Consider the following 12,524-nt stretch of genomic DNA (forward strand, 5'->3'; position numbering starts at 1 on the left):
ATTGTTAGCATTATGGAACACCTTGCTAGAAAGAAACAATCTGATGTTCGATCGGAGGAAAAAAAATCTGGCAGATCGTTATTGGATTTCATTTTCAGCCTTCTAGCATATTGGCCAAAGGTCAACCATTAATTTGGGGAAGTGCTTGATCTGTGCAAAAATCAGCCAACAAGTCTTGTGCATGCTTTAGAGAGGATAATTCCTTGGCCGATAGTCTTGCAAAAGTCAGCCCTACCTTGTCGGCCCTCCAAACAATGGATAGTCGAAGTCTGCCATGAGTTTCGTTCTTCTATCCTTTTGGGAGCAGTTTACTTATTAGTCGTATTTTATTTTTCGGCTTTCTGTTGCTGTGTTTATTTTTTGCTGGTCATGCTTGTTTTGTGTTGATGTTATGCAGCATTTTAACAATTTTATTTTTCTCTTTGCAATAAAATTTCACTTTTCATTAAAAAAAGTTTGGTTGATACGAGAGACTACTTTTCAAAGTGAAATTATAAGTTGGTTTGATGTATAAAAGTGAAGATTATGGAAGCGTGGAATTATTAGGTCCTGATACATTGAGATGTGAATAGTGTCTTGATGCGTGCAGTCTGTATAAGCAGAACTCATGGTGAGGCCAATCAGTCAACAGTGTGGATCCTTGAACCGTGGATGTCACCTTTAGGTTTTATTTAGATGCCTGAGAGTTTTGTAAAATGTAACTTACTTGTAAGTTACTTATAGGTGGTGTTTGGGCAGGAGATTTACGGGTAAGTTACTCTCAACTTGTAAGAAAGTCTCAACTAAAGCAAATTTAAAAGAAAAGTGACAGGGAAAAGGTCTATCTTTTCAGTTAAATGGGGACTTTCTTACAAGCCAACAAATTCTTTTTTGAATTTGGAAAAGGAAGGGGAAACACAACTGACATGGTGTGCCGTAATGGCCGTTACAGGGCCGTAAAAGCTGTTACGTAAAGGTAACGGTGGCAATCGTTGCATGTTACGGGGTCGTAATGATTGTAACAACTGTTATGGAAAAAAATGACCTGTAATTGCCGTTACGTCCCGTTACGCCGCCCGCGAAGGCCGTTATGGGGTAGATAAAGTTTTTTTTTTGGATTTTTTTAAATAAAGAAAAAGAGACTAATGGCTGTTACGGGTGCTGTAATGACCATTACAACTCGTATCGTAAAGGTAATGATAGTGGCCGTTACAACCACCGTTATTGTTATGGAATACTTGGCAGCTGAGTGAAGGCACCCATTGATGGACATTGAAAGAACCACCAGCCGTCTCCAACATCTCCCTCTCTCCTTGACTGCCCCTCAAGGTTAGCTCTAGCGGAGAGGTTTGTCGATCCCTCTCTTTTCTCCCCCCAGCGTTGGGGTCACTTCGACCCCCTTGGACATGCGAGAGATGAGGAAAGCTGGCCCACTATGATGTCTGTGTTGTATCCACACATCCATCTGCTTTGCTAGCTCATTTTTGGGCATGGGCCAAAATATGAAGTTGATTCAAATCTCAGGTGGGCCACACCATAGGAAACAACTTTTATTGAATGCCAACCATTAAAAAATCTTGGTGGGCCACATAAGTTTTGGATCAGGTTGATATTTTGTGTTTTGCCTTCCTCCTTGTCCCTACAACATAGAAATCAAAGTAGACCCATGCTTTTCCACGTGTGATGATCAGGTGGTCATGAATTTAATGGGCTACCTAATAAAAATGACACTGATCTCTGATCCATTCATAAGTTACTGTTCCACATTACAGGTATTTTGAATATGTGACCGACTTTTATGGCCCACCCGATGATTAGTTTAGCTTAAGAATTGACTCAAGTATTCATCTAAATGTGCTTAATAAAATGCAATACTTTGTGCCAAGCTTTCTTTTGTGTCAACTAGATTTTGGAATAATTCCCTACTCCAAGCTTTGCTTGGTGTGAATATACAACGTCTTATTTGTAACTAATGTACAGGTTACCCACATACAAAACCAACTTACCTGTAAGTAACTTATAGCTTATAGGATTACCTATAAGTTACTTTCACCTGTAAGTTACAACTTAAAGAACTTACAGGCATCCAAACGCGCCCTTATGGATGGGGCATATTGGGAAGCTATTGACTTCCTGATGCATCAACACTATAATTCCTCTGTTTTAATATGTTTCTTTGCAAGGATTTCATATAAAACATAAGGGCAACGTGAAACATAAGGGCAGTGTGACTTCATATAATTCCTTGATGTTAACATGTTTTCTTTGGAAGGATTACAACCTTTCAAAATGTCATGTGGGCCGCGTGACGAAGACATCTACTGCTACCAGTTTGTTCAATCCAGGGCAGTCCACTGTCAACAACAAGGGAAGTTGCCGAAGCCCAGGAAAATCCCCTAGAGGTTGGAGGGAGTTGATGAGCCTAGAATGCTCAATTAATTACAAGAGGGCCCAAGTCAATAGGATATGCAAGAAGACGATAGCTGATATCACTGCTCCTCAAGAATCCAAGTTACCGGCAGTGGACAGAGGTATGTTGGCTTTAATTTGGGGAATTAACGATCTTGATTGGGTTTCTCTTGACACCTCGGGGGGCAGCTGGGGGTATTCTTATTGCTTGGAAATTGAAGGTTTGGAATATGGTATATTCTTTCTCGGGCATTTTTTTTTCCTCTTTCGATCTTATTATGGGATTATTCTTCAGGATTCCTTTGGGTGTTCATAGCAGTATATGGCCCATGCAAGAGCAATTTGCATGATTTGTTTTAGAAGGAGCTTGATGGGATTAGGTAGAAGTGGGACATTCCCTGGTGCATTGGTGGAGACTTTATTGTGGTGTAGTTCTCCTATGAAAAATCCGGCTGGGCTGCCACGGTTTGATGGACTTGCCCATGGGAGGGGCCAGATTTACTTGGTCAAGTGGCTGAGAAGACGTTGCTATGTCTTGGCTAAATAGGTTTCTGTTGTTAGCAGACTGGGTTGAGAAATATCTGTTGGTGAGGTGGCGGGGTCTTCTTAGAGTGGACTCAGATCATTGACCTATGCTCTTAGTGGTTGTTAAAGAAAATTGGGGTCCGAAACCCTTCAAATTCAAGGCGGCGTGGTTAGAAGTCAAAGGTTTCGACCAGTTGGTGGAAGACTGGTCGGCCTCCTTGGTTCAAGGTTCGTGGGATTCAGGTTATTTAGGAAGTTGCAATTGTTGAAAGAGAAAATAAAAAATTAGAAAAAGGATGTTCTTGGTAAGAGGGAGGATCCATCAACTTGAGCTGGTAGAAGAGGGTGGTGGCGTGTCATCTGATGATAGTAAAAATAGGGCTGACCTATCTCAAAGGTACACTTCCTGGGCCAAGGATGAGGAAATAAAGTGGAGGCAAAGATTGAGGGCGGTATGGCTTAAAGAAGGGGACAAGAATACACAATTCTTCTATAGCATTGCTAGTGTGCGTGCTCAAGCTAACATGATTTATTCTCTGTTGATTAATGGGGTTCTTCCACGGATAAAAGTAAGATCTCTGACACCATAGTCTCCTTCAACAATCTCCTGTCTAGTGATTGGTGGGCTAGGCCGAGGTTGGACAATCTTCACTTCTCTAAGCTTACTCCTAGTGAAGCGTTTGAGCTTGAAAAGCAGATATTTGAAAACGAGGTGAAAGCTATCCTTAGCTCTTATGTGTGGAGAAAAGGCACCGGGGCTGAATGGTTTCCTTATCCTGTTCTTCCAAAATTTTTGGTACGTAGTTAAGAAAGATGTCATGGAATTTCTTGCAAAATTCTGGGAGAGAGATCGTTTGGCTAGGTAGATGGGTACTTCATTCAGTGCTCTTATTCCTAAAATTGAAGTTGCTGAGCAGTTGAAAGACTTTAGGCCTATCAGTCTCATCGGAAGCCCCTATAAGATTCTGGCTAAGATCCTTGTGACTAGATTCAGAGTGGTTCTCTCTTCTGTGATCTCAGAGAGTCAAGGTGCCTTTGTCGCAGGTAGAAAGATTCTCGACAGCGGATTAGTGGCTCATAAGTGCATCGATTGCAGGCACAGAGACAAGATTCCTGGTTTAGTTTGCAAATTGGACATTGAAAAAGCCTATGACCATGTCGACTGGGATTTCTTGGACTATATGCTTGAGTGGATATGTTGTGGCCAGAAGCGGAGAGGATGGATTAGTGTTCGTGTGCATTTAGCTTCCTTTTCAGTTCTGGTTAATGGGTCGCCCAAGGGCCTTTTTATAGCTTCTCGGAGTCTTAGGCAGGGGGAGCTTTTTTCTCCTTATTTGTGGTTATTAGGGAAGCCCTCAGTGCTATATTAGCTAAGAGAGTCGAAAACAGGCTTTTTTTAGTGACTTTGCAATGCCCTTGATGGGGTATCAGATCTTGCACCTCCATTATGTAGATGATACTCCTCTTTAGTGATGCCAAGTAGTCAGTGGACAATCTTAAAAAAATTCTGGTTTGCTTTGAAGAGGTTTCGGGGTTGAATATTAACGCAGCAAAGTCTGAATCAGTGTTTTAAATAGTGAATAGTGTGTAGCATTGTGTTTACACTCTGAAGCGTGAGGCATAAGCTACATAGTGTGTAGCGTAAGCTACACTCTTAATTCTAGATTTTTCCTCAATGTTGCACTTGGTTGCACCAATTTCATGATATTCACCAAATTAGACTGATTAATAATGAAATTTAACAAAATTTCATGATATTTGTTGTAACTAAACCAACCTGAAGTATTAGGAAAAGGTAATCATTAAATATAAAGGTAAGAAAGAGCAACAAAGCTGATTTAATGTTGTTACTCATATTATTTTTACTAAAATCATTGAAAAGATTAACTAATTTTAATTGAAAATAGAAAAATGTAACAAATCATTGGAAACATTAATTGATTTTCTTGTTGTATTGAAAAATAACTTGTAATGTGAGCTACGTAGCTGGTGTAGTCTATTAGCATGTAGCATATGCAAATTATCATGTAGCAGAGGCCACACACGACTTAAGCTATTTATATGAGCTACGTAACATTAAGGCTAAGTTACACTACGTAGTGTAAGCTACATGCTACATAGCGTAGATATTTAAAACATTGATATGAGTTGCTCGGTGTGCATGTCCTTGATGGTGACTTGGAGTGGCTTGCTTGGATCTTCGGGTGCAAACCCGCTTCCTTTCCTACTACATACTTAGGGCTGCCTTTATGCATTGGGAAGCTGACCAAGCATCCCTGGGATAGGGTGCTTGAAAGAATTGAACGAAAGTTGGCCTTGTGGAAATGTCGATATGTCCTCGGGTGGGCGCTTAACCCTTCTAAAGGCCGCGTTGTCTAATATGCTGGTTTATTTTATGTCTCTCTTTAGATGCCCTAAATCCGTGCTGAATAGTTAAAGAAAATGAGAAGGGATTTTTTATGGAACGACGCAACTGATACCAGGAAGTTTCACTTGCTTAAATGGGAGGAGGTTTGCAAGCCAATCGAGGGGGTATTAAACCTCTACGCGTTATAAATACTGTTCTTCTTGGGAAATGGATATGGTGCAGGAAGGTAGATTGTGGAGACAAGTGATTGCTTCCAAGTACGGTATGCTAGGAGTAGGTTGGGTTGTGAGGTCCTCTTAGCTATTTGCTATACCAGGCCTCGACTGTGTGGAAAGCGTTGGCTACCATGGAGCACCTTGTTAGACATGGGATTTCTTTTAGACTTGGTAGCAGGACGCACATCCATTTCTGGGTTGACCCTTGGTGTGGTGATAAGCCTCTTCAAGCTCTCTTCCTGAGGATTGCTCGCCTCGCCCATGATTGCTGTGTTCGTGTGGTGGACTGTGTATCTTTTTTCGAGGGCTCAGTTGTCTAGACTCCTTGTTGTAGGGCTCTTTTGGATGATGAGATTGATGAGGTGGCTAATCTTTTGGATTTCTTGAAGGGGTCTATGCATGTTCCTAATGAAGAGGACGCTATTTGTTGGACAAGGGTCCGATCTGAGAGGTTCTCGGTGAAGTCCTTCTTTGATATGTTGTCAGACTCGCCTTCCTCTCATTCTCCATCGCACCCGTTCCTCCATTGGTTCTACGGAGCTCCTCCCTGTGTGGCGGTCTTCGTTTGGCTCCTTGGTCGTCGGAGAGTCCTCACGATTGACAATCTTTAGAGGAGATCCCTAGTTCTTCCCAATATTTGTTTGATGTGCATGGCGAACAAGGAATCGATAAATCATCTTTTTATCCATTGCCCATTTGCCCAAAAAGTTTGGGATCATATCCTTAGCATGTTGAATGTCAATTGGGTGATGCTGAATTTGGGAGATTTGCTTTGGGCTCGGCACAATGGTGGAGTTGGGAAATCTGGTAAGACTATTTGGAGGCTGCTCATTATTGCCGTTTTGTGGGCCGTTCGGGGTGCTAGGAATGGGCGCTGTTTTAGGAATGAATGTTCGAAGGTTGAAGATGTCCTTTGTAAAGTCAAATGGTTGGTTTTGGGTTGGGCGGTCTACGTTTAAGCATGCCTCGGGCGGTCTTTTAGTATCTTTGGGGTTGTGGGTTTGTGTTCATTGTCCGCATTTGCGGCTTTCTAATAACATGTTGTTGCCTTAAAAAATAAAAATAAAATCTCTAGAAGTCTGTATAATTCCTGTATTTTAGTAGTGGCATGTTTTCTCTGGCAAAACCATCTCTAGAAGTCCTATGTGGATGTGTAGGGATTGCGTATGTCTTCTCAAATTGTTTTATTTCAGTTTGTTAGAGGACTGCTTGCATATACATTGCTTGATGCACACATGGTAAATTCTGATACTAATTAGTTTATATTGTTATTTCAGAGAAATATGGGACATCCTTGTCTGTGTTTATGTGGCGGATCTAGAAGGAAAGAAGTTCAAATTAGGTAACATGACTTTAGATAGAAGGCTTCTTGGATTGTTCGTCATGCATATATTTTCATGGTCTTAATAATTAGTTTATTTATCAATATCCAATGTCCTTATGTTTTTACTGCATCAAGTGGGAGTTTGTTTATCTCATTTGCCTATCATTCTAAGATTGAAATCTAATGCTGTGACTTACATCCTGGATTTTTCATCATACATATATTTTCATGGTTTTAATTGATTAGTTTATTTATCAATATTCGACGCCCTTGTGTTTTTATTGCATCAAGTGGGAATTTGTTTGTCTCATTTGTGTATTGAGCTAAGATCGAAACCAATGTTTTGACCCTTACATCTTATCTCCTACGAGGCTACAACATAAGGCTCGACCAAATACTCCTTTTTTTTTTTTTTTTTTCTATTTGCTAATTGTGTTCGCTGCTTATTTTCAAAGAAGAAAATCTTTGATTGTGTCTATTAGAGACTAAGAACCGCACCAATTAGGGTTGAGTTGGTTCAAGTTGTAGGCTATAAATGGGCAAGGGAAGGGCGAAGGCCCAAAAGGACCGATGTGGAGATGGTCCTTGATGACCCATGGTTTAACAATAGATGTGGTCCTTGATATAGTGGTAATTGCCAAACAAGATTCTTATAGCTGACCCCAATTAGTTGGGACAAGGCTTAGAAGAAGAAGAAGATGACAATTGAGTTTATCCTTCTACGCTTTTCATTGTAATTTGTGGTTTTCTTACTACAACATAACATCATTGACTAAATGATTCTAACCATTGGCTCTCTCTCTCTCTCTCTCTCTCTCTCTCTCTCTCTCACACACACACACACACACACACACACACACACAAAAATTTACACTTTGCTATGGCCCACCAGATTTTTGGATCAGGCCAAAAAGTTAGCTATGGGGGTTTCATGAGGTAATTCATCTAGCAGACCGTTCGGATTTTGTGCCCACATCACGTGTCAAAAGTTCTTATGAAGTTCCCATGAGAACTGGTTGTTGGGAGAGCATCTCTCTCTCTCTCTCTCTCTCTATATATATATATATATATATATAGAGAGAGAGAGAGAGAGAGAGAGAGAGAGAGAGAGAGAGAGAGAGAGAGAGAGAGGAATGCTCACTTACGCACCAGTTTGCACGTCATTACGTGCGAACTTTGATGTCAACCATAGGATCTGACGTATGGCTTATATAATGTGCGATTTTGAGAGTGAATTTCGGTCATGTGCATCTCGCGGAGAGAGATACACTCTCCCACTTCCATGCCTCTTTATGCAGGTTTCCTATAGAAGCCTTTCGCATGAAGTTATTGCGCTGGATGCTAGGCGGGGCCCACCATGATGTTTATGAGAAATCCATCCGTTTTGCGAGATCATTTTAGTACATTAGATAAAAACTCTAGTGTGTTGCATGAGAGGAAACAATGGGGATTCAATGATTACTGTTGACACATTCATTTGGCCACAAAAGCTACTTATTAGGCTAAGTTCTTTATGATTTTACTTCATCTCATTCGGAATGACCTTATAAACGGTTTGGATGGCAAATAAACATCAAGGTGGAGCCCAGAAAGGTTTCAATGGTAAAAAAGTCTTTTCTTAGTTTTCCATCTTGTATGGCCCACTCGAATTTTGAATCTGCCCCATTTTTGCTCGTATGTCCTAAGATGATCTCGCAAAATAGATGAATGGGATGGATTTCTAACAAACATCACAGTGGCCCCAAATAACATCCCAGCACGCCTAATTCCTGTGACAGGCTTCCGCAGGAAAACCGGTGTAAATGGAAATGGATTGGCTACTCCCCTATCGGTACTTTGTGGGCCCCAACATGGTGTATGTGTCTCATCCATGCTGTCCATCCATTTTTCCAGATAAATTTATGGTTTGAACGCAAAACTGAGGTAGATCAAAGTCTCAAGTGGGCCACACAGTGTTGATTGAACTCTTACCATTAAAAATTTCTTGGGGCTACAAAAGTTTTGGATCAAGCTTATATTTGTTTTTTGCCTTCATCCAAGTTTGTATGACCTGATCTACAGGTTGGATGTCAAGTAAACATTATGGTGGGCCATAGGAGGTTTTTAATGGTAGACGTTCAATCACTACTCTTTTTCCCATGGTGTGGTCCACCTGAGATTTTGATATGCCTCATTTATGGGATAAATTATTAAAATGTTGTGTAAAAATGGATGGACGGTGTGAATAAAACACATAGATCATGGTGGGGCCCACATAACACCGACCACTAGCTACCTATCTAGTGGCACCGTCACTAGCCGAACCGCGTTCTCAATCCACTCTCCTGATTCTCTAAATCGCTCCTGACTCCCGTAGGAAGTTACTGGAGTTGTAAACCCAGGTGGGGCCCACCATGATGTTTGTGAAAATTCTACTCCGTTCATTCATTTTTTTAGCTCATTTTAGGACTTGAGACCAAAAGTAAGCAGGATACAATACTCAAGTGGGCCGCACTAAAGGAAAAGGTGGGTAGGGAAATTCCTACCATTGAAACCTCCCTGGGGTTGGCAAAGATGTTTACATGCCATCCATACCGTTCATAACGTCATTCCTACTGGGATGAACTGAGAACAAAAATATTAGCCTAATTCAAAACTTCCTTGGCCACACGAATATTTCAACTGTGGAAGTTCAATCCTCACGTTTTCGGCTCACTTGAGTATTGGATCGGGCTCATTTTTTAACCCTCGTTCTAAAATGACCTCACAAAATGGATGGACGGGGTGGATTTCTCACAAACATTACGGTGTGCCTCACCAAGGTTTCCAGCTCAAAAGCTTGCTTTCCCAGGAAATCTGCATCTGATACTCTCTCACACGCAACCCCCACTTTCTCGGACTCTCTCACTCTCATTAAAAAACCCTCTCAAACCCAATCTCTCAAAAAACGTGGTTTGGCTAGCGGTCGGTGCTATGTGAGTCCCACTATGATCTTTGTGTTTTATCCACACCGTCCGTCCATTTTTAAACATCATTTTAATAATTTATCCCATAAATGAGGCATATCAAAATATCAGATGGGCCACACCATGGGAAAAGAGTAGTGATTGAACGTCTATCGTTAAAAACCCCTTATGTTTCACAGTAATGTTTATTTGACATCCAACTGTAGACCAGGTCATACAAACTTGGATGAAGGCAAAAAACAAATATCAGCTTGATCCAAAACTTTCGTAGCCCTAAGAAATTTTTAATGGTGAGAGTTTAAATCAACATCGTGTGGCGCACTTGAGATTTTGATCTACCTGAGTTTTGGGTTCATACCATAAAATTATTTGGAAAAATGCATGGACGACATGGATGAGATACATACACCGTGTTGGGGTCCACAGAGCACCGACCATTAGCCATTGGTTAGTGGTAGAGAGTAGCCAATCTGTTTCCATTTATAGCGAGTTTTCTACGTAAGCCTGTCGCACAAAGTAGGTGTGCTAGGATGCTATTTGGGGCCAACCGTGGTGTTTGTGATAAATCCACCCCGTTCATCTGTTTTGCGAGATCATTTTAGAACATACACCCAAAGATGGGGTAGATTCAAAACTTTAGTGGGCCATACAAGATGTAAAACTGGAGAAAGACTTTACTACCATTGAAATGAACCTGGGCTCCACCTTGATGTTTATATGCCATCCAAATCGTTTATAAGGTCATTCCTAATGGGATGAAGTAAAATCACAAAAAACTTAGCTTGATAAGTAACTTTTATGGCCGAATGAATGTTTCAATGGTAGTCACTGAATCCCCATTGTTTCCTCTCATTCATCACACTAGAGTTTTGGATCCACTCCAGTTTTGGTTTAATGTACTAAAATGATCTCGCAAAACGGATGGACAGGTTGGATTTCTCACAAACATCATGGTGGGCCCCACCTAACATCCTAGTGCAGTAACTTCGTGCGAAAGGCTTCCGTAAGAAACTCGCGTCAGGAGCCAACCGTGTGAGTAGGAGAGCGTCTCTCTCTGCAACGTGCGTATGACCGAAACTCACTCTCAAATTTGCACGTAATCTAGACCATACGTCAGATCTTACGGTAGACATCAAGGTTCGCATGTAATGACGTGCGAACCAGTGTGTAGGTGAGCATTCCTCTCTCTCTCTCTCTCTCTCTCTCTCTCTCTCTCTCTCTATATATATATATATATATATATATAAAACCATTTAACAATCACAAATGGAATTTGGAACTTTGATTAGTTTTCCTTTTAACCATCCATATTATTGCATTGAATTTGAAGCTTTTAGCTGAATTTTTGGAGAGAGGTTGGATTTCGTTTGAGTCGTGTGCTTCGTTCTTAGCTATCATCTTGAAAGTTAAAGGAGCTGAGTGCTTGCGGGACTTTAGGCTTATTACTTTGATTTGGGGGACCTTATAAAATCTTCAAAAAAAAGATAATAATAATAAAATCGCTTCAAGATTCCATGCGGGAATGTCATTTCAAAATCCCTAGGTGCATTTGTGACGAGTAGGCAAATTTTGGATGGCTCATTGATCGTCGTCCGTTGTGTCAACTCGCGATATAAGGCAGGGGAAAAGGGCATTATATGTAAGTGGGATATCGAGAAAGTGTACGATCATGTGAATTGGGTTTTTCTTGATTATATGTTGGGGAGGTTGGGTTGTGGGCAGACGTGGAGGAATTGGATCCAAGAATGTGTTTGAGCAGTTAAGTTCTAGATGCTAGTTAATGGGTCTTCCAAAGATTATTTTCCTGCTCTTCCCATTCTTGTTTGTGGTGTTGTAGAAGCATTGAGTAAGATGTTGGATAACGGTCAATTTATTGTGTTGATTATTGACTTCAGGGCGCTGAACTGACTTCCAGATCTCTCATCTTCAGTTCACTGACGACATTATTCTCTCCTGTGATACAGATGTTGTGATGGTGGACAATTTGAGAAAAATAGTGAGGTGCTTTGAAGTGGTGTTCGAGTTAAATGTTAATATTCTCAAGAGTGAGTTATTGGGCATTTGCATATCCAACGTTGGCAGAGGTATTTAGGTGTCTAGCTGGGTCTCATCCATCGCTGTATCTTGGGCTCCCTATGTGTGTTGTCAAGCTTGCAAAACATTTGTGGGACAAGTAATTAAAAGGTAATTGAAAGGGTAGAGAGGAAGTTGTTTAGGTGGAAGGGTTGACATCTCTCTTTGGGAGGTAGGATTATGTTGATTAAAGCGGCTATGTCGAACCTATTGCTTTATTCATGTCTCCATTCAGGTGCTTGCTGTCAGTACTGGATAGGTTGGAAAGGTTGAGGCGAGATTTTTTGTGGCAAGGATCTGAGATGAAGCAGAAATTTCATCTGTTAAGATGGGACGAGGTGTGTAGGCCGTTTCAGGAAGGGGGAGCAGGAATCAGAAAATTGCAGCAGATGAACCTTGCAGTAGGAAAGTGGCTATGGAGGTTCGGGATGGAAGATGAGAGGCTTTAGAGGGAGGTGATTGTTAGCAAATATGGCGTTCAGGAATGGGGTTGGTGGGTGAAGGTCCATTGTCGTCAGATAGAGCTTTTGGATTTATGGAAGGCGGTTGGCAAATCGGTGAACAAGGAGGGGATCCTTTTTTCTTTTAATGCTGTAATGGGAAGAGGATTCGGTTTTGGGTAGACTTGTGGATTGGGGAGAGCTCTATCCAGGTGGAGTTTTCGTGGTTAGCTAGTCTAGCTCCGG

The 12,524-nt window shown here is 41.2% G+C and overlaps 1 protein-coding gene and 1 non-coding gene across 7 annotated transcripts in view; one reads left to right on the top strand and one right to left on the bottom strand.

Moving 5' to 3' along the window:
- The window catches only part of LOC131239884 (uncharacterized), a 74,585-nt gene that overhangs the window by 26,555 nt on the left and 35,506 nt on the right, over positions 1-12,524 (top strand). For 3 of the 6 annotated variants that reach the window (XM_058237789.1, XM_058237788.1, XM_058237787.1), the window contains one exon: positions 6,774-6,838. The exons of 1 other annotated variant lie outside the window; for it this stretch is intronic. The gene's annotated coding sequence lies outside the window, so the exon portion shown is untranslated. Of the gene's footprint in view, positions 1-2,251; positions 2,511-5,097; positions 5,256-6,773; positions 6,839-12,524 lie in introns of those variants that run through there. 2 more of the 6 variants (XM_058237790.1, XM_058237791.1) reach the window with 2 other exon arrangements.
- On the bottom strand, positions 7,811-7,910 carry LOC131241888 (small nucleolar RNA SNORA64/SNORA10 family). The gene has a single exon (XR_009169454.1). It is a non-coding gene; the product is annotated as a small nucleolar RNA SNORA64/SNORA10 family (small nucleolar RNA).

Source organism: Magnolia sinica, chromosome 3, assembly GCF_029962835.1.
Source record: "Magnolia sinica isolate HGM2019 chromosome 3, MsV1, whole genome shotgun sequence".
In the NCBI taxonomy this organism is placed as follows: Eukaryota; Viridiplantae; Streptophyta; class Magnoliopsida; order Magnoliales; family Magnoliaceae; genus Magnolia; species Magnolia sinica.